General features: G+C 55.7%; 35 non-coding genes and 2 pseudogenes across 35 annotated transcripts; all 37 read left to right on the plus strand.

Annotated features, from left to right (window-relative positions):
- Nucleotides 1–2,067: 2,067 nt before the first annotated feature.
- Nucleotides 2,068–2,241, plus strand: LOC145339979 (U2 spliceosomal RNA; annotated as a pseudogene).
- Nucleotides 2,242–2,456: 215 nt separating this feature from the next.
- LOC145339908 (U2 spliceosomal RNA) lies at nucleotides 2,457–2,648 on the plus strand. The gene has a single exon (XR_013886090.1). It is a non-coding gene; the product is annotated as a U2 spliceosomal RNA (small nuclear RNA).
- Nucleotides 2,649–2,863: 215 nt separating this feature from the next.
- On the plus strand, nucleotides 2,864–3,055 carry LOC145339998 (U2 spliceosomal RNA). Its single transcript, XR_013886160.1, has one exon. It is a non-coding gene; the product is annotated as a U2 spliceosomal RNA (small nuclear RNA).
- Nucleotides 3,056–3,270: 215 nt separating this feature from the next.
- LOC145340009 (U2 spliceosomal RNA) lies at nucleotides 3,271–3,462 on the plus strand. The gene has a single exon (XR_013886171.1). It is a non-coding gene; the product is annotated as a U2 spliceosomal RNA (small nuclear RNA).
- Nucleotides 3,463–3,677: 215 nt separating this feature from the next.
- LOC145339973 (U2 spliceosomal RNA) lies at nucleotides 3,678–3,869 on the plus strand. Its single transcript, XR_013886153.1, has one exon. It is a non-coding gene; the product is annotated as a U2 spliceosomal RNA (small nuclear RNA).
- A 215-nt stretch (nucleotides 3,870–4,084) lies between these two features.
- On the plus strand, nucleotides 4,085–4,276 carry LOC145339972 (U2 spliceosomal RNA). Its single transcript, XR_013886152.1, has one exon. It is a non-coding gene; the product is annotated as a U2 spliceosomal RNA (small nuclear RNA).
- A 215-nt stretch (nucleotides 4,277–4,491) lies between these two features.
- On the plus strand, nucleotides 4,492–4,683 carry LOC145340020 (U2 spliceosomal RNA). The gene has a single exon (XR_013886182.1). It is a non-coding gene; the product is annotated as a U2 spliceosomal RNA (small nuclear RNA).
- A 1,752-nt stretch (nucleotides 4,684–6,435) lies between these two features.
- Nucleotides 6,436–6,614, plus strand: LOC145339976 (U2 spliceosomal RNA; annotated as a pseudogene).
- Nucleotides 6,615–6,829: 215 nt separating this feature from the next.
- Nucleotides 6,830–7,021, plus strand: LOC145340032 (U2 spliceosomal RNA). Its single transcript, XR_013886193.1, has one exon. It is a non-coding gene; the product is annotated as a U2 spliceosomal RNA (small nuclear RNA).
- A 215-nt stretch (nucleotides 7,022–7,236) lies between these two features.
- On the plus strand, nucleotides 7,237–7,428 carry LOC145339915 (U2 spliceosomal RNA). The gene has a single exon (XR_013886096.1). It is a non-coding gene; the product is annotated as a U2 spliceosomal RNA (small nuclear RNA).
- Nucleotides 7,429–7,643: 215 nt separating this feature from the next.
- On the plus strand, nucleotides 7,644–7,835 carry LOC145339926 (U2 spliceosomal RNA). Its single transcript, XR_013886107.1, has one exon. It is a non-coding gene; the product is annotated as a U2 spliceosomal RNA (small nuclear RNA).
- A 215-nt stretch (nucleotides 7,836–8,050) lies between these two features.
- LOC145339938 (U2 spliceosomal RNA) lies at nucleotides 8,051–8,242 on the plus strand. Its single transcript, XR_013886118.1, has one exon. It is a non-coding gene; the product is annotated as a U2 spliceosomal RNA (small nuclear RNA).
- A 215-nt stretch (nucleotides 8,243–8,457) lies between these two features.
- On the plus strand, nucleotides 8,458–8,649 carry LOC145339949 (U2 spliceosomal RNA). The gene has a single exon (XR_013886129.1). It is a non-coding gene; the product is annotated as a U2 spliceosomal RNA (small nuclear RNA).
- Nucleotides 8,650–8,864: 215 nt separating this feature from the next.
- Nucleotides 8,865–9,056, plus strand: LOC145339960 (U2 spliceosomal RNA). Its single transcript, XR_013886140.1, has one exon. It is a non-coding gene; the product is annotated as a U2 spliceosomal RNA (small nuclear RNA).
- Nucleotides 9,057–9,271: 215 nt separating this feature from the next.
- Nucleotides 9,272–9,463, plus strand: LOC145339971 (U2 spliceosomal RNA). The gene has a single exon (XR_013886151.1). It is a non-coding gene; the product is annotated as a U2 spliceosomal RNA (small nuclear RNA).
- Nucleotides 9,464–9,678: 215 nt separating this feature from the next.
- LOC145339962 (U2 spliceosomal RNA) lies at nucleotides 9,679–9,870 on the plus strand. Its single transcript, XR_013886142.1, has one exon. It is a non-coding gene; the product is annotated as a U2 spliceosomal RNA (small nuclear RNA).
- Nucleotides 9,871–10,085: 215 nt separating this feature from the next.
- LOC145339982 (U2 spliceosomal RNA) lies at nucleotides 10,086–10,277 on the plus strand. Its single transcript, XR_013886156.1, has one exon. It is a non-coding gene; the product is annotated as a U2 spliceosomal RNA (small nuclear RNA).
- A 215-nt stretch (nucleotides 10,278–10,492) lies between these two features.
- LOC145339995 (U2 spliceosomal RNA) lies at nucleotides 10,493–10,684 on the plus strand. The gene has a single exon (XR_013886157.1). It is a non-coding gene; the product is annotated as a U2 spliceosomal RNA (small nuclear RNA).
- A 240-nt stretch (nucleotides 10,685–10,924) lies between these two features.
- On the plus strand, nucleotides 10,925–11,116 carry LOC145339996 (U2 spliceosomal RNA). Its single transcript, XR_013886158.1, has one exon. It is a non-coding gene; the product is annotated as a U2 spliceosomal RNA (small nuclear RNA).
- A 215-nt stretch (nucleotides 11,117–11,331) lies between these two features.
- LOC145339997 (U2 spliceosomal RNA) lies at nucleotides 11,332–11,523 on the plus strand. The gene has a single exon (XR_013886159.1). It is a non-coding gene; the product is annotated as a U2 spliceosomal RNA (small nuclear RNA).
- A 215-nt stretch (nucleotides 11,524–11,738) lies between these two features.
- Nucleotides 11,739–11,930, plus strand: LOC145339999 (U2 spliceosomal RNA). Its single transcript, XR_013886161.1, has one exon. It is a non-coding gene; the product is annotated as a U2 spliceosomal RNA (small nuclear RNA).
- Nucleotides 11,931–12,145: 215 nt separating this feature from the next.
- Nucleotides 12,146–12,337, plus strand: LOC145339965 (U2 spliceosomal RNA). The gene has a single exon (XR_013886145.1). It is a non-coding gene; the product is annotated as a U2 spliceosomal RNA (small nuclear RNA).
- Nucleotides 12,338–12,552: 215 nt separating this feature from the next.
- On the plus strand, nucleotides 12,553–12,744 carry LOC145340000 (U2 spliceosomal RNA). The gene has a single exon (XR_013886162.1). It is a non-coding gene; the product is annotated as a U2 spliceosomal RNA (small nuclear RNA).
- Nucleotides 12,745–12,959: 215 nt separating this feature from the next.
- LOC145340001 (U2 spliceosomal RNA) lies at nucleotides 12,960–13,151 on the plus strand. The gene has a single exon (XR_013886163.1). It is a non-coding gene; the product is annotated as a U2 spliceosomal RNA (small nuclear RNA).
- A 215-nt stretch (nucleotides 13,152–13,366) lies between these two features.
- LOC145339966 (U2 spliceosomal RNA) lies at nucleotides 13,367–13,558 on the plus strand. Its single transcript, XR_013886146.1, has one exon. It is a non-coding gene; the product is annotated as a U2 spliceosomal RNA (small nuclear RNA).
- A 215-nt stretch (nucleotides 13,559–13,773) lies between these two features.
- Nucleotides 13,774–13,965, plus strand: LOC145340002 (U2 spliceosomal RNA). Its single transcript, XR_013886164.1, has one exon. It is a non-coding gene; the product is annotated as a U2 spliceosomal RNA (small nuclear RNA).
- A 215-nt stretch (nucleotides 13,966–14,180) lies between these two features.
- On the plus strand, nucleotides 14,181–14,372 carry LOC145340003 (U2 spliceosomal RNA). The gene has a single exon (XR_013886165.1). It is a non-coding gene; the product is annotated as a U2 spliceosomal RNA (small nuclear RNA).
- Nucleotides 14,373–14,587: 215 nt separating this feature from the next.
- LOC145340004 (U2 spliceosomal RNA) lies at nucleotides 14,588–14,779 on the plus strand. Its single transcript, XR_013886166.1, has one exon. It is a non-coding gene; the product is annotated as a U2 spliceosomal RNA (small nuclear RNA).
- Nucleotides 14,780–14,994: 215 nt separating this feature from the next.
- On the plus strand, nucleotides 14,995–15,186 carry LOC145339970 (U2 spliceosomal RNA). Its single transcript, XR_013886150.1, has one exon. It is a non-coding gene; the product is annotated as a U2 spliceosomal RNA (small nuclear RNA).
- Nucleotides 15,187–15,401: 215 nt separating this feature from the next.
- On the plus strand, nucleotides 15,402–15,593 carry LOC145340005 (U2 spliceosomal RNA). The gene has a single exon (XR_013886167.1). It is a non-coding gene; the product is annotated as a U2 spliceosomal RNA (small nuclear RNA).
- Nucleotides 15,594–15,808: 215 nt separating this feature from the next.
- On the plus strand, nucleotides 15,809–16,000 carry LOC145340006 (U2 spliceosomal RNA). The gene has a single exon (XR_013886168.1). It is a non-coding gene; the product is annotated as a U2 spliceosomal RNA (small nuclear RNA).
- A 215-nt stretch (nucleotides 16,001–16,215) lies between these two features.
- LOC145340007 (U2 spliceosomal RNA) lies at nucleotides 16,216–16,407 on the plus strand. The gene has a single exon (XR_013886169.1). It is a non-coding gene; the product is annotated as a U2 spliceosomal RNA (small nuclear RNA).
- A 215-nt stretch (nucleotides 16,408–16,622) lies between these two features.
- On the plus strand, nucleotides 16,623–16,814 carry LOC145340008 (U2 spliceosomal RNA). Its single transcript, XR_013886170.1, has one exon. It is a non-coding gene; the product is annotated as a U2 spliceosomal RNA (small nuclear RNA).
- Nucleotides 16,815–17,029: 215 nt separating this feature from the next.
- Nucleotides 17,030–17,221, plus strand: LOC145340010 (U2 spliceosomal RNA). The gene has a single exon (XR_013886172.1). It is a non-coding gene; the product is annotated as a U2 spliceosomal RNA (small nuclear RNA).
- Nucleotides 17,222–17,436: 215 nt separating this feature from the next.
- Nucleotides 17,437–17,628, plus strand: LOC145340011 (U2 spliceosomal RNA). Its single transcript, XR_013886173.1, has one exon. It is a non-coding gene; the product is annotated as a U2 spliceosomal RNA (small nuclear RNA).
- A 215-nt stretch (nucleotides 17,629–17,843) lies between these two features.
- Nucleotides 17,844–18,035, plus strand: LOC145340012 (U2 spliceosomal RNA). Its single transcript, XR_013886174.1, has one exon. It is a non-coding gene; the product is annotated as a U2 spliceosomal RNA (small nuclear RNA).
- Nucleotides 18,036–18,250: 215 nt separating this feature from the next.
- Nucleotides 18,251–18,442, plus strand: LOC145340013 (U2 spliceosomal RNA). Its single transcript, XR_013886175.1, has one exon. It is a non-coding gene; the product is annotated as a U2 spliceosomal RNA (small nuclear RNA).
- The last annotated feature ends 22 nt before the right edge of the window (nucleotides 18,443–18,464 follow it).

An 18,464-nucleotide genomic window follows, 5' to 3' on the forward strand; every position in this document is an offset into this window, starting at 1 on the left:
CCGGCAGGAAGATCTCTGATAGCCTGGCGCTACTCAGGGATACGATCGCCTACGTGCAGGACAGGCAGGTGGATACGTGCCTCATCAGCCTCGACCAGGAGAAGGCGTTTGACAGAATATCGCACAGCTACATGATGGATGTGCTCTCCAAAATGGGTTTTGGGGAGGGAATACGCAATTGGATCCGGCTGCTCTACACAGACATCAGTAGCGCAGTCTCAGTCAACGGGTGGGAAACAGATAGCTTCCAAATCAGGTCTGGAGTCAGACAGGGCTGCCCTCTCTCCTCCGTCCTTTTTGTGTGTTGCATTGAACCCTTTGCCCAGGCCCTCAGAAGCGACCCAGGCATCAAAGGGGTGACAATCCCAGGCAGCGGAGGCACGCAGGTCAAAGCCTCCCTGTACATGGATGACGTGGCTGTGTTCTGCTCGGACCCCTCGTCTGTCCGCAGGCTCCTCCAGGTCTGCGAGCAGTTCGAGCTGGCCTCGGGAGCCAAAGTCAACCAGGGAAAGAGCGAGGCCATGTTCTTTGGGAACTGGGCCGACAAATCCTTTGTCCCCTTCACCGTCAGGGCAGAGTACCTGAAGGTGCTGGGGATATGGTTCGGAGCGGCAGGGGCATGCATCAAAAACTGGGAGGAGCGCATCGCGAAAGCCAGGCAGAAACTGGGCCTGTGGGAGAATCGCTCGCTCTCCATAACAGGGAAAAACCTGGTGATCCGGTGCGAGTTGCTGTCCGTGTTGTTGTACGTGGCGCAGGTGTGGCCTATCCCCAAATCCTGCGCTGCAGCAGTGACGCAGGCCATCTTCAAATTTATCTGGAGATCAAAGATGGATCGCGTCCGGAGGGAGGCGATGCACAAATCTCCAGAGAACGGAGGGAAAGACATTCCCAACGCCGCCCTCATCCTGATGGCCACCTTTGTGTGCGGCTGCATCAAGCTGTGCGTAGATCCTCGGTACACCAACAGCAAGTGCCACTACTTTTTGAGGTTCTACCTGTCCCGAGTGTTGCGAAGGATGGGTCTGGCCACACTGCCGCGGAACGCTCCGAGTAGTTGGACCGTCCCGCAGCACCTGTCCTTCGTGGAGAAATTTTTCCGCAAACACACCTTTGACCACAAGGCGATTAAGCAGTGGTCAGCGCGTAACGTCCTTGGGGCCCTGAGAGAAAAGGAGACGGCGGATCCTGTCGGATGGTTCCCTGAGCAGACTGTCAGTGTCATCTGGCAGAACGCCTCATCACCAGAACTGACAAACAAGCACCAAGATCTGGCTTGGCTGGTGGTGAGAAGGGCACTCCCCGTCAGATCCTTTATGCACGCTCGAGGTCTCAACATCACCGCACGCTGCCCTCGAAGCGGCTGCGGGGCTGACGAGACGGTCGCACACCTCCTTTGGGAATGTGCCTTTGCAAAGAAGGTCTGGAGCGAGATGCAGTGGTATTTGTCGCGGTTCGTCCCGAGCAGCTCGGTGACGCAGGACTCTGTGCTCTACGGGCTGTTTCCGGGAACGCACACCGAGACAAATATCAACTGCTGCTGGAAGGTCATCAACTCGGTGAAGGACGCACTTTGGTCCGCCCGAAACTTGCTGATCTTCCAGCTGAAAGAATTGTCCTCGACCGAGTGTTGCAGACTGGCACATTCCAAGGTCCAGGACTACGTGCTGAGGGACGGGCTGAAGCTTGGGGCAGCCGCCGCAAAGGCACAATGGGGAAAGGCCACGCTGTAAGGCCTTTTAACGGAGGCAGACCGAGGGCCCAGGAACTGCAGAATACCCTCGACCTGCGTAACTGAGTGCCAATCTGAGCACTAACGGCACACAGAAATTTTTTGAGCCGTGTATATAGTTTTTTAAGTATTGAAATGTAATCATTGTAATTAGTACAAATATGTAAATATGGAGACATGGACATAGTTTTTTTTTAAGTACTGAAATGTTAAGTACTGAAATGTAGTCACTGTAGTTTTGGACAGATCTGCAAAAATGTTTTGATTCCGCATTGTTTTGCTACTCGAAGCCCTGTACACTGTAATAGATTACTTGAGATTTTTATGAATAAAGTATATTTTTGGAAAAAAAAAATCTGTTCTTATCAGTTTAATATCTGATAGTTCCCCGATCTGGGGACCAAATATTAACCTGATTTTTGGAACAGGGCGCTGGGGAAAGGGGCTCGCTCCTACCACGCCACGCATCGACCTGGTCTTGCACTCTCTCCAGGAACGGTGCACTGACTCACAAGAGCATCAAAAACAGAACATGTGGCAGCACCTGCCTACTGGCACCGCAGGTGTCGACGGCAGAGTAAAGGACGCACACGCTGAGCCCCCTGCTGCGCTGCGACGCTACTGCAGCACTCAGGCAGGCTGACGGTTTTTCTGTGGCCAGCAAGCGGCGCGTGAAAGCCAGTGGCTGAGGAAGGGAGGGGGGCCAGCTGGGAATTGACGGGCTATCGCTTCTCGGCCTTTTGGCTAAGATCAAGTGTAGTATCTGTTCTTATCAGTTTAATATCTGATAGTTCCCCGATCTGGGGACCAAATATTAACCTGATTTTTGGAACAGGGCGCTGGGGAAAGGGGCTCGCTCCTACCACGCCACGCATCGACCTGGTCTTGCACTCTCTCCAGGAACGGTGCACTGACTCACAAGAGCATCAAAAACAGAACATGTGGCAGCACCTGCCTACTGGCACCGCAGGTGTCGACGGCAGAGTAAAGGACGCACACGCTGAGCCCCCTGCTGCGCTGCGACGCTACTGCAGCACTCAGGCAGGCTGACGGTTTTTCTGTGGCCAGCAAGCGGCGCGTGAAAGCCAGTGGCTGAGGAAGGGAGGGGGGCCAGCTGGGAATTGACGGGCTATCGCTTCTCGGCCTTTTGGCTAAGATCAAGTGTAGTATCTGTTCTTATCAGTTTAATATCTGATAGTTCCCCGATCTGGGGACCAAATATTAACCTGATTTTTGGAACAGGGCGCTGGGGAAAGGGGCTCGCTCCTACCACGCCACGCATCGACCTGGTCTTGCACTCTCTCCAGGAACGGTGCACTGACTCACAAGAGCATCAAAAACAGAACATGTGGCAGCACCTGCCTACTGGCACCGCAGGTGTCGACGGCAGAGTAAAGGACGCACACGCTGAGCCCCCTGCTGCGCTGCGACGCTACTGCAGCACTCAGGCAGGCTGACGGTTTTTCTGTGGCCAGCAAGCGGCGCGTGAAAGCCAGTGGCTGAGGAAGGGAGGGGGGCCAGCGGGGAATTGACGGGCTATCGCTTCTCGGCCTTTTGGCTAAGATCAAGTGTAGTATCTGTTCTTATCAGTTTAATATCTGATAGTTCCCCGATCTGGGGACCAAATATTAACCTGATTTTTGGAACAGGGCGCTGGGGAAAGGGGCTCGCTCCTACCACGCCACGCATCGACCTGGTCTTGCACTCTCTCCAGGAACGGTGCACTGACTCACAAGAGCATCAAAAACAGAACATGTGGCAGCACCTGCCTACTGGCACCGCAGGTGTCGACGGCAGAGTAAAGGACGCACACGCTGAGCCCCCTGCTGCGCTGCGACGCTACTGCAGCACTCAGGCAGGCTGACGGTTTTTCTGTGGCCAGCAAGCGGCGCGTGAAAGCCAGTGGCTGAGGAAGGGAGGGGGGCCAGCTGGGAATTGACGGGCTATCGCTTCTCGGCCTTTTGGCTAAGATCAAGTGTAGTATCTGTTCTTATCAGTTTAATATCTGATAGTTCCCCGATCTGGGGACCAAATATTAACCTGATTTTTGGAACAGGGCTCTGGGGAAAGGGGCTCGCTCCTACCACGCCACGCATCGACCTGGTCTTGCACTCTCTCCAGGAACGGTGCACTGACTCACAAGAGCATCAAAAACAGAACATGTGGCAGCACCTGCCTACTGGCACCGCAGGTGTCGACGGCAGAGTAAAGGACGCACACGCTGAGCCCCCTGCTGCGCTGCGACGCTACTGCAGCACTCAGGCAGGCTGACGGTTTTTCTGTGGCCAGCAAGCGGCGCGTGAAAGCCAGTGGCTGAGGAAGGGAGAGGGGCCAGCTGGGAATTGACGGGCTATCGCTTCTCGGCCTTTTGGCTAAGATCAAGTGTAGTATCTGTTCTTGTCAGTTTAATATCTGATAGTTCCCCGATCTGGGGACCAAATATTAACCTGATTTTTGGAACAGGGCGCTGGGGAAAGGGGCTCGCTCCTACCACGCCACGCATCGACCTGGTCTTGCACTCTCTCCAGGAACGGTGCACTGACTCACAAGAGCATCAAAAACAGAACATGTGGCAGCACCTGCCTACTGGCACCGCAGGTGTCGACGGCAGAGTAAAGGACGCACACGCTGAGCCCCCTGCTGCGCTGCGACGCTACTGCAGCACTCAGGCAGGCTGACGGTTTTTCTGTGGCCAGCAAGCGGCGCGTGAAAGCCAGTGGCTGAGGAAGGGAGGGGGGCCAGCTGGGAATTGACGGGCTATCGCTTCTCGGCCTTTTGGCTAAGATCAAGTGTAGTATCTGTTCTTATCAGTTTAATATCTGATAGTTCCCCGATCTGGGGACCAAATATTAACCTGATTTTTGGAACAGGGCGCTGGGGAAAGGGGCTCGCTCCTACCACGCCACGCATCGACCTGGTCTTGCACTCTCTCCAGGAACGGTGCACTGACTCACAAGAGCATCAAAAACAGAACATGTGGCAGCACCTGCCTACTGGCACCGCAGGTGTCGACGGCAGAGTAAAGGACGCACACGCTGAGCCCCCTGCTGCGCTGCGACGCTACTGCAGCACTCAGGCAGGCTGACGGTTTTTCTGTGGCCAGCAAGCGGCGCGTGAAAGCCAGTGGCTGAGGAAGGGAGGGGGGCCAGCTGGGAATTGACGGGCTATCGCTTCTCGGCCTTTTGGCTAAGATCAAGTGTAGTATCGGGCAGAGTACCTGAAGGTGCTGGGGATATGGTTCGGAGCGGCAGGGGCATGCATCAAAAACTGGGAGGAGCGCATCGCGAAAGCCAGGCAGAAACTGGGCCTGTGGGAGAATCGCTCGCTCTCCATAACAGGGAAAAACCTGGTGATCCGGTGCGAGTTGCTGTCCGTGTTGTTGTACGTGGCGCAGGTGTGGCCTATCCCCAAATCCTGCGCTGCAGCAGTGACGCAGGCCATCTTCAAATTTATCTGGAGATCAAAGATGGATCGCGTCCGGAGGGAGGCGATGCACAAATCTCCAGAGAACGGAGGGAAAGACATTCCCAACGCCGCCCTCATCCTGATGGCCACCTTTGTGTGCGGCTGCATCAAGCTGTGCGTAGATCCTCGGTACACCAACAGCAAGTGCCACTACTTTTTGAGGTTCTACCTGTCCCGAGTGTTGCGAAGGATGGGTCTGGCCACACTGCCGCGGAACGCTCCGAGTAGTTGGACCGTCCCGCAGCACCTGTCCTTCGTGGAGAAATTTTTCCGCAAACACACCTTTGACCACAAGGCGATTAAGCAGTGGTCAGCGCGTAACGTCCTTGGGGCCCTGAGAGAAAAGGAGACGGCGGATCCTGTCGGATGGTTCCCTGAGCAGACTGTCAGTGTCATCTGGCAGAACGCCTCATCACCAGAACTGACAAACAAGCACCAAGATCTGGCTTGGCTGGTGGTGAGAAGGGCACTCCCCGTCAGATCCTTTATGCACGCTCGAGGTCTCAACATCACCGCACGCTGCCCTCGAAGCGGCTGCGGGGCTGACGAGACGGTCGCACACCTCCTTTGGGAATGTGCCTTTGCAAAGAAGGTCTGGAGCGAGATGCAGTGGTATTTGTCGCGGTTCGTCCCGAGCAGCTCGGTGACGCAGGACTCTGTGCTCTACGGGCTGTTTCCGGGAACGAACACCGAGACAAATATCAACTGCTGCTGGAAGGTCATCAACTCGGTGAAGGACGCACTTTGGTCCGCCCGAAACTTGCTGATCTTCCAGCTGAAAGAATTGTCCTCGACCGAGTGTTGCAGACTGGCACATTCCAAGGTCCAGGACTACGTGCTGAGGGACGGGCTGAAGCTTGGGGCAGCCGCCGCAAAGGCACAATGGGGAAAGGCCACGCTGTAAGGCCTTTTAACGGAGGCAGACCGAGGGCCCAGGAACTGCAGAATACCCTCGACCTGCGTAACTGTGTGCCAATCTGAGCACTAACGGCACACAGAAATTTTTTGAGCCGTGTATATAGTTTTTTAAGTATTGAAATGTAATCATTGTAATTAGTACAAATATGTAAATATGGAGACATGGACATAGTTTTTTTTTAAGTACTGAAATGTTAAGTACTGAAATGTAGTCACTGTAGTTTTGGACAGATCTGCAAAAATGTTTTGATTCCGCATTGTTTTGCTCCTCGAAGCCCTGTACACTGTAATAGATTACTTGAGATTTTTATGAATAAAGTATATTTTTGGAAAAAAAAAAAAAAATCTGTTCTTATCAGTTTAATATCTGATAGTTCCCCGATCTGGGGACCAAATATTAACCTGATTTTTGGAACAGGGCGCTGGGGAAAGGGGCTCGCTCCTACCACGCCACGCATCGACCTGGTCTTGCACTCTCTCCAGGAACGGTGCACTGACTCACAAGAGCATCAAAAACAGAACATGTGGCAGCACCTGCCTACTGGCACCGCAGGTGTCGACGGCAGAGTAAAGGACGCACACGCTGAGCCCCCTGCTGCGCTGCGACGCTACTGCAGCACTCAGGCAGGCTGACGGTTTTTCTGTGGCCAGCAAGCGGCGCGTGAAAGCCAGTGGCTGAGGAAGGGAGGGGGGCCAGCGGGGAATTGACGGGCTATCGCTTCTCGGCCTTTTGGCTAAGATCAAGTGTAGTATCTGTTCTTATCAGTTTAATATCTGATAGTTCCCCGATCTGGGGACCAAATATTAACCTGATTTTTGGAACAGGGCGCTGGGGAAAGGGGCTCGCTCCTACCACGCCACGCATCGACCTGGTCTTGCACTCTCTCCAGGAACGGTGCACTGACTCACAAGAGCATCAAAAACAGAACATGTGGCAGCACCTGCCTACTGGCACCGCAGGTGTCGACGGCAGAGTAAAGGACGCACACGCTGAGCCCCCTGCTGCGCTGCGACGCTACTGCAGCACTCAGGCAGGCTGACGGTTTTTCTGTGGCCAGCAAGCGGCGCGTGAAAGCCAGTGGCTGAGGAAGGGAGGGGGGCCAGCTGGGAATTGACGGGCTATCGCTTCTCGGCCTTTTGGCTAAGATCAAGTGTAGTATCTGTTCTTATCAGTTTAATATCTGATAGTTCCCCGATCTGGGGACCAAATATTAACCTGATTTTTGGAACAGGGCGCTGGGGAAAGGGGCTCGCTCCTACCACGCCACGCATCGACCTGGTCTTGCACTCTCTCCAGGAACGGTGCACTGACTCACAAGAGCATCAAAAACAGAACATGTGGCAGCACCTGCCTACTGGCACCGCAGGTGTCGACGGCAGAGTAAAGGACGCACACGCTGAGCCCCCTGCTGCGCTGCGACGCTACTGCAGCACTCAGGCAGGCTGACGGTTTTTCTGTGGCCAGCAAGCGGCGCGTGAAAGCCAGTGGCTGAGGAAGGGAGGGGGGCCAGCGGGGAATTGACGGGCTATCGCTTCTCGGCCTTTTGGCTAAGATCAAGTGTAGTATCTGTTCTTATCAGTTTAATATCTGATAGTTCCCCGATCTGGGGACCAAATATTAACCTGATTTTTGGAACAGGGCGCTGGGGAAAGGGGCTCGCTCCTACCACGCCACGCATCGACCTGGTCTTGCACTCTCTCCAGGAACGGTGCACTGACTCACAAGAGCATCAAAAACAGAACATGTGGCAGCACCTGCCTACTGGCACCGCAGGTGTCGACGGCAGAGTAAAGGACGCACACGCTGAGCCCCCTGCTGCGCTGCGACGCTACTGCAGCACTCAGGCAGGCTGACGGTTTTTCTGTGGCCAGCAAGCGGCGCGTGAAAGCCAGTGGCTGAGGAAGGGAGGGGGGCCAGCGGGGAATTGACGGGCTATCGCTTCTCGGCCTTTTGGCTAAGATCAAGTGTAGTATCTGTTCTTATCAGTTTAATATCTGATAGTTCCCCGATCTGGGGACCAAATATTAACCTGATTTTTGGAACAGGGCGCTGGGGAAAGGGGCTCGCTCCTACCACGCCACGCATCGACCTGGTCTTGCACTCTCTCCAGGAACGGTGCACTGACTCACAAGAGCATCAAAAACAGAACATGTGGCAGCACCTGCCTACTGGCACCGCAGGTGTCGACGGCAGAGTAAAGGACGCACACGCTGAGCCCCCTGCTGCGCTGCGACGCTACTGCAGCACTCAGGCAGGCTGACGGTTTTTCTGTGGCCAGCAAGCGGCGCGTGAAAGCCAGTGGCTGAGGAAGGGAGGGGGGCCAGCGGGGAATTGACGGGCTATCGCTTCTCGGCCTTTTGGCTAAGATCAAGTGTAGTATCTGTTCTTATCAGTTTAATATCTGATAGTTCCCCGATCTGGGGACCAAATATTAACCTGATTTTTGGAACAGGGCGCTGGGGAAAGGGGCTCGCTCCTACCACGCCACGCATCGACCTGGTCTTGCACTCTCTCCAGGAACGGTGCACTGACTCACAAGAGCATCAAAAACAGAACATGTGGCAGCACCTGCCTACTGGCACCGCAGGTGTCGACGGCAGAGTAAAGGACGCACACGCTGAGCCCCCTGCTGCGCTGCGACGCTACTGCAGCACTCAGGCAGGCTGACGGTTTTTCTGTGGCCAGCAAGCGGCGCGTGAAAGCCAGTGGCTGAGGAAGGGAGGGGGGCCAGCGGGGAATTGACGGGCTATCGCTTCTCGGCCTTTTGGCTAAGATCAAGTGTAGTATCTGTTCTTATCAGTTTAATATCTGATAGTTCCCCGATCTGGGGACCAAATATTAACCTGATTTTTGGAACAGGGCGCTGGGGAAAGGGGCTCGCTCCTACCACGCCACGCATCGACCTGGTCTTGCACTCTCTCCAGGAACGGTGCACTGACTCACAAGAGCATCAAAAACAGAACATGTGGCAGCACCTGCCTACTGGCACCGCAGGTGTCGACGGCAGAGTAAAGGACGCACACGCTGAGCCCCCTGCTGCGCTGCGACGCTACTGCAGCACTCAGGCAGGCTGACGGTTTTTCTGTGGCCAGCAAGCGGCGCGTGAAAGCCAGTGGCTGAGGAAGGGAGGGGGGCCAGCTGGGAATTGACGGGCTATCGCTTCTCGGCCTTTTGGCTAAGATCAAGTGTAGTATCTGTTCTTATCAGTTTAATATCTGATAGTTCCCCGATCTGGGGACCAAATATTAACCTGATTTTTGGAACAGGGCGCTGGGGAAAGGGGCTCGCTCCTACCACGCCACGCATCGACCTGGTCTTGCACTCTCTCCAGGAACGGTGCACTGACTCACAAGAGCATCAAAAACAGAACATGTGGCAGCACCTGCCTACTGGCACCGCAGGTGTCGACGGCAGAGTAAAGGACGCACACGCTGAGCCCCCTGCTGCGCTGCGACGCTACTGCAGCACTCAGGCAGGCTGACGGTTTTTCTGTGGCCAGCAAGCGGCGCGTGAAAGCCAGTGGCTGAGGAAGGGAGGGGGGCCAGCGGGGAATTGACGGGCTATCGCTTCTCGGCCTTTTGGCTAAGATCAAGTGTAGTATCTGTTCTTATCAGTTTAATATCTGATAGTTCCCCGATCTGGGGACCAAGTATTAACCTGATTTTTGGAACAGGGCGCTGGGGAAAGGGGCTCGCTCCTACCACGCCACGCATCGACCTGGTCTTGCACTCTCTCCAGGAACGGTGCACTGACTCACAAGAGCATCAAAAACAGAACATGTGGCAGCACCTGCCTACTGGCACCGCAGGTGTCGACGGCAGAGTAAAGGACGCACACGCTGAGCCCCCTGCTGCGCTGCGACGCTACTGCAGCACTCAGGCAGGCTGACGGTTTTTCTGTGGCCAGCAAGCGGCGCGTGAAAGCCAGTGGCTGAGGAAGGGAGGGGGGCCAGCGGGGAATTGACGGGCTATCGCTTCTCGGCCTTTTGGCTAAGATCAAGTGTAGTATCTGTTCTTATCAGTTTAATATCTGATAGTTCCCCGATCTGGGGACCAAATATTAACCTGATTTTTGGAACAGGGCGCTGGGGAAAGGGGCTCGCTCCTACCACGCCACGCATCGACCTGGTCTTGCACTCTCTCCAGGAACGGTGCACTGACTCACAAGAGCATCAAAAACAGAACATGTGGCAGCACCTGCCTACTGGCACCGCAGGTGTCGACGGCAGAGTAAAGGACGCACACGCTGAGCCCCCTGCTGCGCTGCGACGCTACTGCAGCACTCAGGCAGGCTGACGGTTTTTCTGTGGCCAGCAAGCGGCGCGTGAAAGCCAGTGGCTGAGGAAGGGAGGGGGGCCAGCTGGGAATTGACGGGCTATCGCTTCTCGGCCTTTTGGCTAAGATCAAGTGTAGTATCTGTTCTTATCAGTTTAATATCTGATAGTTCCCCGATCTGGGGACCAAATATTAACCTGATTTTTGGAACAGGGCGCTGGGGAAAGGGGCTCGCTCCTACCACGCCACGCATCGACCTGGTCTTGCACTCTCTCCAGGAACGGTGCACTGACTCACAAGAGCATCAAAAACAGAACATGTGGCAGCACCTGCCTACTGGCACCGCAGGTGTCGACGGCAGAGTAAAGGACGCACACGCTGAGCCCCCTGCTGCGCTGCGACGCTACTGCAGCACTCAGGCAGGCTGACGGTTTTTCTGTGGCCAGCAAGCGGCGCGTGAAAGCCAGTGGCTGAGGAAGGGAGGGGGGCCAGTGGCTGAGGAAGGGAGGGGGGCCAGCGGGGAATTGACGGGCTATCGCTTCTCGGCCTTTTGGCTAAGATCAAGTGTAGTATCTGTTCTTATCAGTTTAATATCTGATAGTTCCCCGATCTGGGGACCAAATATTAACCTGATTTTTGGAACAGGGCGCTGGGGAAAGGGGCTCGCTCCTACCACGCCACGCATCGACCTGGTCTTGCACTCTCTCCAGGAACGGTGCACTGACTCACAAGAGCATCAAAAACAGAACATGTGGCAGCACCTGCCTACTGGCACCGCAGGTGTCGACGGCAGAGTAAAGGACGCACACGCTGAGCCCCCTGCTGCGCTGCGACGCTACTGCAGCACTCAGGCAGGCTGACGGTTTTTCTGTGGCCAGCAAGCGGCGCGTGAAAGCCAGTGGCTGAGGAAGGGAGGGGGGCCAGCTGGGAATTGACGGGCTATCGCTTCTCGGCCTTTTGGCTAAGATCAAGTGTAGTATCTGTTCTTATCAGTTTAATATCTGATAGTTCCCCGATCTGGGGACCAAATATTAACCTGATTTTTGGAACAGGGCGCTGGGGAAAGGGGCTCGCTCCTACCACGCCACGCATCGACCTGGTCTTGCACTCTCTCCAGGAACGGTGCACTGACTCACAAGAGCATCAAAAACAGAACATGTGGCAGCACCTGCCTACTGGCACCGCAGGTGTCGACGGCAGAGTAAAGGACGCACACGCTGAGCCCCCTGCTGCGCTGCGACGCTACTGCAGCACTCAGGCAGGCTGACGGTTTTTCTGTGGCCAGCAAGCGGCGCGTGAAAGCCAGTGGCTGAGGAAGGGAGGGGGGCCAGCGGGGAATTGACGGGCTATCGCTTCTCGGCCTTTTGGCTAAGATCAAGTGTAGTATCTGTTCTTATCAGTTTAATATCTGATAGTTCCCCGATCTGGGGACCAAATATTAACCTGATTTTTGGAACAGGGCGCTGGGGAAAGGGGCTCGCTCCTACCACGCCACGCATCGACCTGGTCTTGCACTCTCTCCAGGAACGGTGCACTGACTCACAAGAGCATCAAAAACAGAACATGTGGCAGCACCTGCCTACTGGCACCGCAGGTGTCGACGGCAGAGTAAAGGACGCACACGCTGAGCCCCCTGCTGCGCTGCGACGCTACTGCAGCACTCAGGCAGGCTGACGGTTTTTCTGTGGCCAGCAAGCGGCGCGTGAAAGCCAGTGGCTGAGGAAGGGAGGGGGGCCAGCGGGGAATTGACGGGCTATCGCTTCTCGGCCTTTTGGCTAAGATCAAGTGTAGTATCTGTTCTTATCAGTTTAATATCTGATAGTTCCCCGATCTGGGAACCAAATATTAACCTGATTTTTGGAACAGGGCGCTGGGGAAAGGGGCTCGCTCCTACCACGCCACGCATCGACCTGGTCTTGCACTCTCTCCAGGAACGGTGCACTGACTCACAAGAGCATCAAAAACAGAACATGTGGCAGCACCTGCCTACTGGCACCGCAGGTGTCGACGGCAGAGTAAAGGACGCACACGCTGAGCCCCCTGCTGCGCTGCGACGCTACTGCAGCACTCAGGCAGGCTGACGGTTTTTCTGTGGCCAGCAAGCGGCGCGTGAAAGCCAGTGGCTGAGGAAGGGAGGGGGGCCAGCGGGGAATTGACGGGCTATCGCTTCTCGGCCTTTTGGCTAAGATCAAGTGTAGTATCTGTTCTTATCAGTTTAATATCTGATAGTTCCCCGATCTGGGGACCAAATATTAACCTGATTTTTGGAACAGGGCGCTGGGGAAAGGGGCTCGCTCCTACCACGCCACGCATCGACCTGGTCTTGCACTCTCTCCAGGAACGGTGCACTGACTCACAAGAGCATCAAAAACAGAACATGTGGCAGCACCTGCCTACTGGCACCGCAGGTGTCGACGGCAGAGTAAAGGACGCACACGCTGAGCCCCCTGCTGCGCTGCGACGCTACTGCAGCACTCAGGCAGGCTGACGGTTTTTCTGTGGCCAGCAAGCGGCGCGTGAAAGCCAGTGGCTGAGGAAGGGAGGGGGGCCAGCTGGGAATTGACGGGCTATCGCTTCTCGGCCTTTTGGCTAAGATCAAGTGTAGTATCTGTTCTTATCAGTTTAATATCTGATAGTTCCCCGATCTGGGGACCAAATATTAACCTGATTTTTGGAACAGGGCGCTGGGGAAAGGGGCTCGCTCCTACCACGCCACGCATCGACCTGGTCTTGCACTCTCTCCAGGAACGGTGCACTGACTCACAAGAGCATCAAAAACAGAACATGTGGCAGCACCTGCCTACTGGCACCGCAGGTGTCGACGGCAGAGTAAAGGACGCACACGCTGAGCCCCCTGCTGCGCTGCGACGCTACTGCAGCACTCAGGCAGGCTGACGGTTTTTCTGTGGCCAGCAAGCGGCGCGTGAAAGCCAGTGGCTGAGGAAGGGAGGGGGGCCAGCGGGGAATTGACGGGCTATCGCTTCTCGGCCTTTTGGCTAAGATCAAGTGTAGTATCTGTTCTTATCAGTTTAATATCTGATAGTTCCCCGATCTGGGGACCAAATATTAACCTGATTTATGGAACAGGGCGCTGGGGAAAGGGGCTCGCTCCTACCACGCCACGCATCGACCTGGTCTTGCACTCTCTCCAGGAACGGTGCACTGACTCACAAGAGCATCAAAAACAGAACATGTGGCAGCACCTGCCTACTGGCACCGCAGGTGTCGACGGCAGAGTAAAGGACGCACACGCTGAGCCCCCTGCTGCGCTGCGACGCTACTGCAGCACTCAGGCAGGCTGACGGTTTTTCTGTGGCCAGCAAGCGGCGCGTGAAAGCCAGTGGCTGAGGAAGGGAGGGGGGCCAGCGGGGAATTGACGGGCTATCGCTTCTCGGCCTTTTGGCTAAGATCAAGTGTAGTATCTGTTCTTATCAGTTTAATATCTGATAGTTCCCCGATCTGGGGACCAAATATTAACCTGATTTTTGGAACAGGGCGCTGGGGAAAGGGGCTCGCTCCTACCACGCCACGCATCGACCTGGTCTTGCACTCTCTCCAGGAACGGTGCACTGACTCACAAGAGCATCAAAAACAGAACATGTGGCAGCACCTGCCTACTGGCACCGCAGGTGTCGACGGCAGAGTAAAGGACGCACACGCTGAGCCCCCTGCTGCGCTGCGACGCTACTGCAGCACTCAGGCAGGCTGACGGTTTTTCTGTGGCCAGCAAGCGGCGCGTGAAAGCCAGTGGCTGAGGAAGGGAGGGGGGCCAGCTGGGAATTGACGGGCTATCGCTTCTCGGCCTTTTGGCTAAGATCAAGTGTAGTATCTGTTCTTATCAGTTTAATATCTGATAGTTCCCCGATCTGGGGACCAAATATTAACCTGATTTTTGGAACAGGGCGCTGGGGAAAGGGGCTCGCTCCTACCACGCCACGCATCGACCTGGTCTTGCACTCTCTCCAGGAACGGTGCACTGACTCACAAGAGCATCAAAAACAGAACATGTGGCAGCACCTGCCTACTGGCACCGCAGGTGTCGACGGCAGAGTAAAGGACGCACACGCTGAGCCCCCTGCTGCGCTGCGACGCTACTGCAGCACTCAGGCAGGCTGACGGTTTTTCTGTGGCCAGCAAGCGGCGCGTGAAAGCCAGTGGCTGAGGAAGGGAGGGGGGCCAGCTGGGAATTGACGGGCTATCGCTTCTCGGCCTTTTGGCTAAGATCAAGTGTAGTATCTGTTCTTATCAGTTTAATATCTGATAGTTCCCCGATCTGGGGACCAAATATTAACCTGATTTTTGGAACAGGGCGCTGGGGAAAGGGGCTCGCTCCTACCACGCCACGCATCGACCTGGTCTTGCACTCTCTCCAGGAACGGTGCACTGACTCACAAGAGCATCAAAAACAGAACATGTGGCAGCACCTGCCTACTGGCACCGCAGGTGTCGACGGCAGAGTAAAGGACGCACACGCTGAGCCCCCTGCTGCGCTGCGACGCTACTGCAGCACTCAGGCAGGCTGACGGTTTTTCTGTGGCCAGCAAGCGGCGCGTGAAAGCCAGTGGCTGAGGAAGGGAGGGGGGCCAGCGGGGAATTGACGGGCTATCGCTTCTCGGCCTTTTGGCTAAGATCAAGTGTAGTACCTGTTCTTATCAGTTTAATATCTGATAGTTCCCCGATCTGGGGACCAAATATTAACCTGATTTTTGGAACAGGGCGCTGGGGAAAGGGGCTCGCTCCTACCACGCCACGCATCGACCTGGTCTTGCACTCTCTCCAGGAACGGTGCACTGACTCACAAGAGCATCAAAAACAGAACATGTGGCAGCACCTGCCTACTGGCACCGCAGGTGTCGACGGCAGAGTAAAGGACGCACACGCTGAGCCCCCTGCTGCGCTGCGACGCTACTGCAGCACTCAGGCAGGCTGACGGTTTTTCTGTGGCCAGCAAGCGGCGCGTGAAAGCCAGTGGCTGAGGAAGGGAGGGGGGCCAGCGGGGAATTGACGGGCTATCGCTTCTCGGCCTTTTGGCTAAGATCAAGTGTAGTATCTGTTCTTATCAGTTTAATATCTGATAGTTCCCCGATCTGGGGACCAAATATTAACCTGATTTTTGGAACAGGGCGCTGGGGAAAGGGGCTCGCTCCTACCACGCCACGCATCGACCTGGTCTTGCACTCTCTCCAGGAACGGTGCACTGACTCACAAGAGCATCAAAAACAGAACATGTGGCAGCACCTGCCTACTGGCACCGCAGGTGTCGACGGCAGAGTAAAGGACGCACACGCTGAGCCCCCTGCTGCGCTGCGACGCTACTGCAGCACTCAGGCAGGCTGACGGTTTTTCTGTGGCCAGCAAGCGGCGCGTGAAAGCCAGTGGCTGAGGAAGGGAGGGGGGCCAGCGGGGAATTGACGGGCTATCGCTTCTCGGCCTTTTGGCTAAGATCAAGTGTAGTATCTGTTCTTATCAGTTTAATATCTGATAGTTCCCCGATCTGGGGACCAAATATTAACCTGATTTTTGGAACAGGGCGCTGGGGAAAGGGGCTCGCTCCTACCACGCCACGCATCGACCTGGTCTTGCACTCTCTCCAGGAACGGTGCACTGACTCACAAGAGCATCAAAAACAGAACATGTGGCAGCACCTGCCTACTGGCACCGCAGGTGTCGACGGCAGAGTAAAGGACGCACACGCTGAGCCCCCTGCTGCGCTGCGACGCTACTGCAGCACTCAGGCAGGCTGACGGTTTTTCTGCGGCCAGCAAGCGGCGCGTGAAAGCCAGTGGCTGAGGAAGGGAGGGGGGCCAGCGGGGAGTTGACGGGCTATCGCTTCTCGGCCTTTTGGCTAAGATCAAGTGTAGTATCTGTTCTTATCAGTTTAATATCTGATAGTTCCCCGATCTGGGGACCAAATATTAACCTGATTTTTGGAACAGGGCGCTGGGGAAAGGGGCTCGCTCCTACCACGCCACGCATCGACCTGGTCTTGCACTCTCTCCAGGAACGGTGCACTGACTCACAAGAGCATCAAAAACAGAACATGTGGCAGCACCTGCCTACTGGCACCGCAGGTGTCGACGGCAGAGTAAAGGACGCACACGCTGAGCCCCCTGCTGCGCTGCGACGCTACTGCAGCACTCAGGCAGGCTGACGGTTTTTCTGTGGCCAGCAAGCGGCGCGTGAAAGCCAGTGGCTGAGGAAGGGAGGGGGGCCAGCTGGGAATTGACGGGCTATCGCTTCTCGGCCTTTTGGCTAAGATCAAGTGTAGTATCTGTTCTTATCAGTTTAATATCTGATAGTTCCCCGATCTGGGGACCAAATATTAACCTGATTTTTGGAACAGGGCGCTGGGGAAAGGGGCTCGCTCCTACCACGCCACGCATCGACCTGGTCTTGCACTCTCTCCAGGAACGGTGCACTGACTCACAAGAGCATCAAAAACAGAACATGTGGCAGCACCTGCCTACTGGCACCGCAGGTGTCGACGGCAGAGTAAAGGACGCACACGCTGAGCCCCCTGCTGCGCTGCGACGCTACTGCAGCACTCAGGCAGGCTGACGGTTTTTCTGTGGCCAGCAAGCGGCGCGTGAAAGCCAGTGGCTGAGGAAGGGAGGGGGGCCAGCGGGGAATTGACGGGCTATCGCTTCTCGGCCTTTTGGCTAAGATCAAGTGTAGTATCTGTTCTTATCAGTTTAATATCTGATAGTTCCCCGATCTGGGGACCAAATATTAACCTGATTTTTGGAACAGGGCGCTGGGGAAAGGGGCTCGCTCCTACCACGCCACGCATCGACCTGGTCTTGCACTCTCTCCAGGAACGGTGCACTGACTCACAAGAGCATCAAAAACAGAACATGTGGCAGCACCTGCCTACTGGCACCGCAGGTGTCGACGGCAGAGTAAAGGACGCACACGCTGAGCCCCCTGCTGCGCTGCGACGCTACTGCAGCACTCAGGCAGGCTGACGGTTTTTCTGTGGCCAGCAAGCGGCGCGTGAAAGCCAGTGGCTGAGGAAGGGAGGGGGGCCAGCTGGGAATTGACGGGCTATCGCTTCTCGGCCTTTTGGCTAAGATCAAGTGTAGTATCTGTTCTTATCAGTTTAATATCTGATAGTTCCCCGATCTGGGGACCAAATATTAACCTGATTTTTGGAACAGGGCGCTGGGGAAAGGGGCTCGCTCCTACCACGCCACGCATCGACCTGGTCTTGCACTCTCTCCAGGAACGGTGCACTGACTCACAAGAGCATCAAAAACAGAACATGTGGCAGCACCTGCCTACTGGCACCGCAGGTGTCGACGGCAGAGTAAAGGACGCACACGCTGAGCCCCCTGCTGCGCTGCGACGCTACTGCAGCACTCAGGCAGGCTGACGGTTTTTCTGTGGCCAGCAAGCGGCGCGTGAAAGCCAGTGGCTGAGGAAGGGAGGGGGGCCAGCGGGGAATTGACGGGCTATCGCTTCTCGGCCTTTTGGCTAAGATCAAGTGTAGTATCTGTTCTTATCAGTTTAATATCTGATAGTTCCCCGATCTGGGGACCAAATATTAACCTGATTTTTGGAACAGGGCGCTGGGGAAAGGGGCTCGCTCCTACCACGCCACGCATCGACCTGGTCTTGCACTCTCTCCAGGAACGGTGCACTGACTCACAAGAGCATCAAAAACAGAACATGTGGCAGCACCTGCCTACTGGCACCGCAGGTGTCGACGGCAGAGTAAAGGACGCACACGCTGAGCCCCCTGCTGCGCTGCGACGCTACTGCAGCACTCAGGCAGGCTGACGGTTTTTCTGCGGCCAGCAAGCGGCGCGTGAAAGCCAGTGGCTGAGGAAGGGAGGGGGGCCAGCGGGGAATTGACGGGCTATCGCTTCTCGGCCTTTTGGCTAAGATCAAGTGTAGTATCTGTTCTTATCAGTTTAATATCTGATAGTTCCCCGATCTGGGGACCAAATATTAACCTGATTTTTGGAACAGGGCGCTGGGGAAAGGGGCTCGCTCCTACCACGCCACGCATCGACCTGGTCTTGCACTCTCTCCAGGAACGGTGCACTGACTCACAAGAGCATCAAAAACAGAA

The sequence above is a fragment of the Carcharhinus amblyrhynchos genome, unplaced genomic scaffold (genome assembly GCF_965287045.1).
Source record: "Carcharhinus amblyrhynchos unplaced genomic scaffold, sCarAmb.v2.hapA scaffold_734, whole genome shotgun sequence".
NCBI classification, from domain to species: domain Eukaryota; kingdom Metazoa; phylum Chordata; class Chondrichthyes; order Carcharhiniformes; family Carcharhinidae; genus Carcharhinus; species Carcharhinus amblyrhynchos.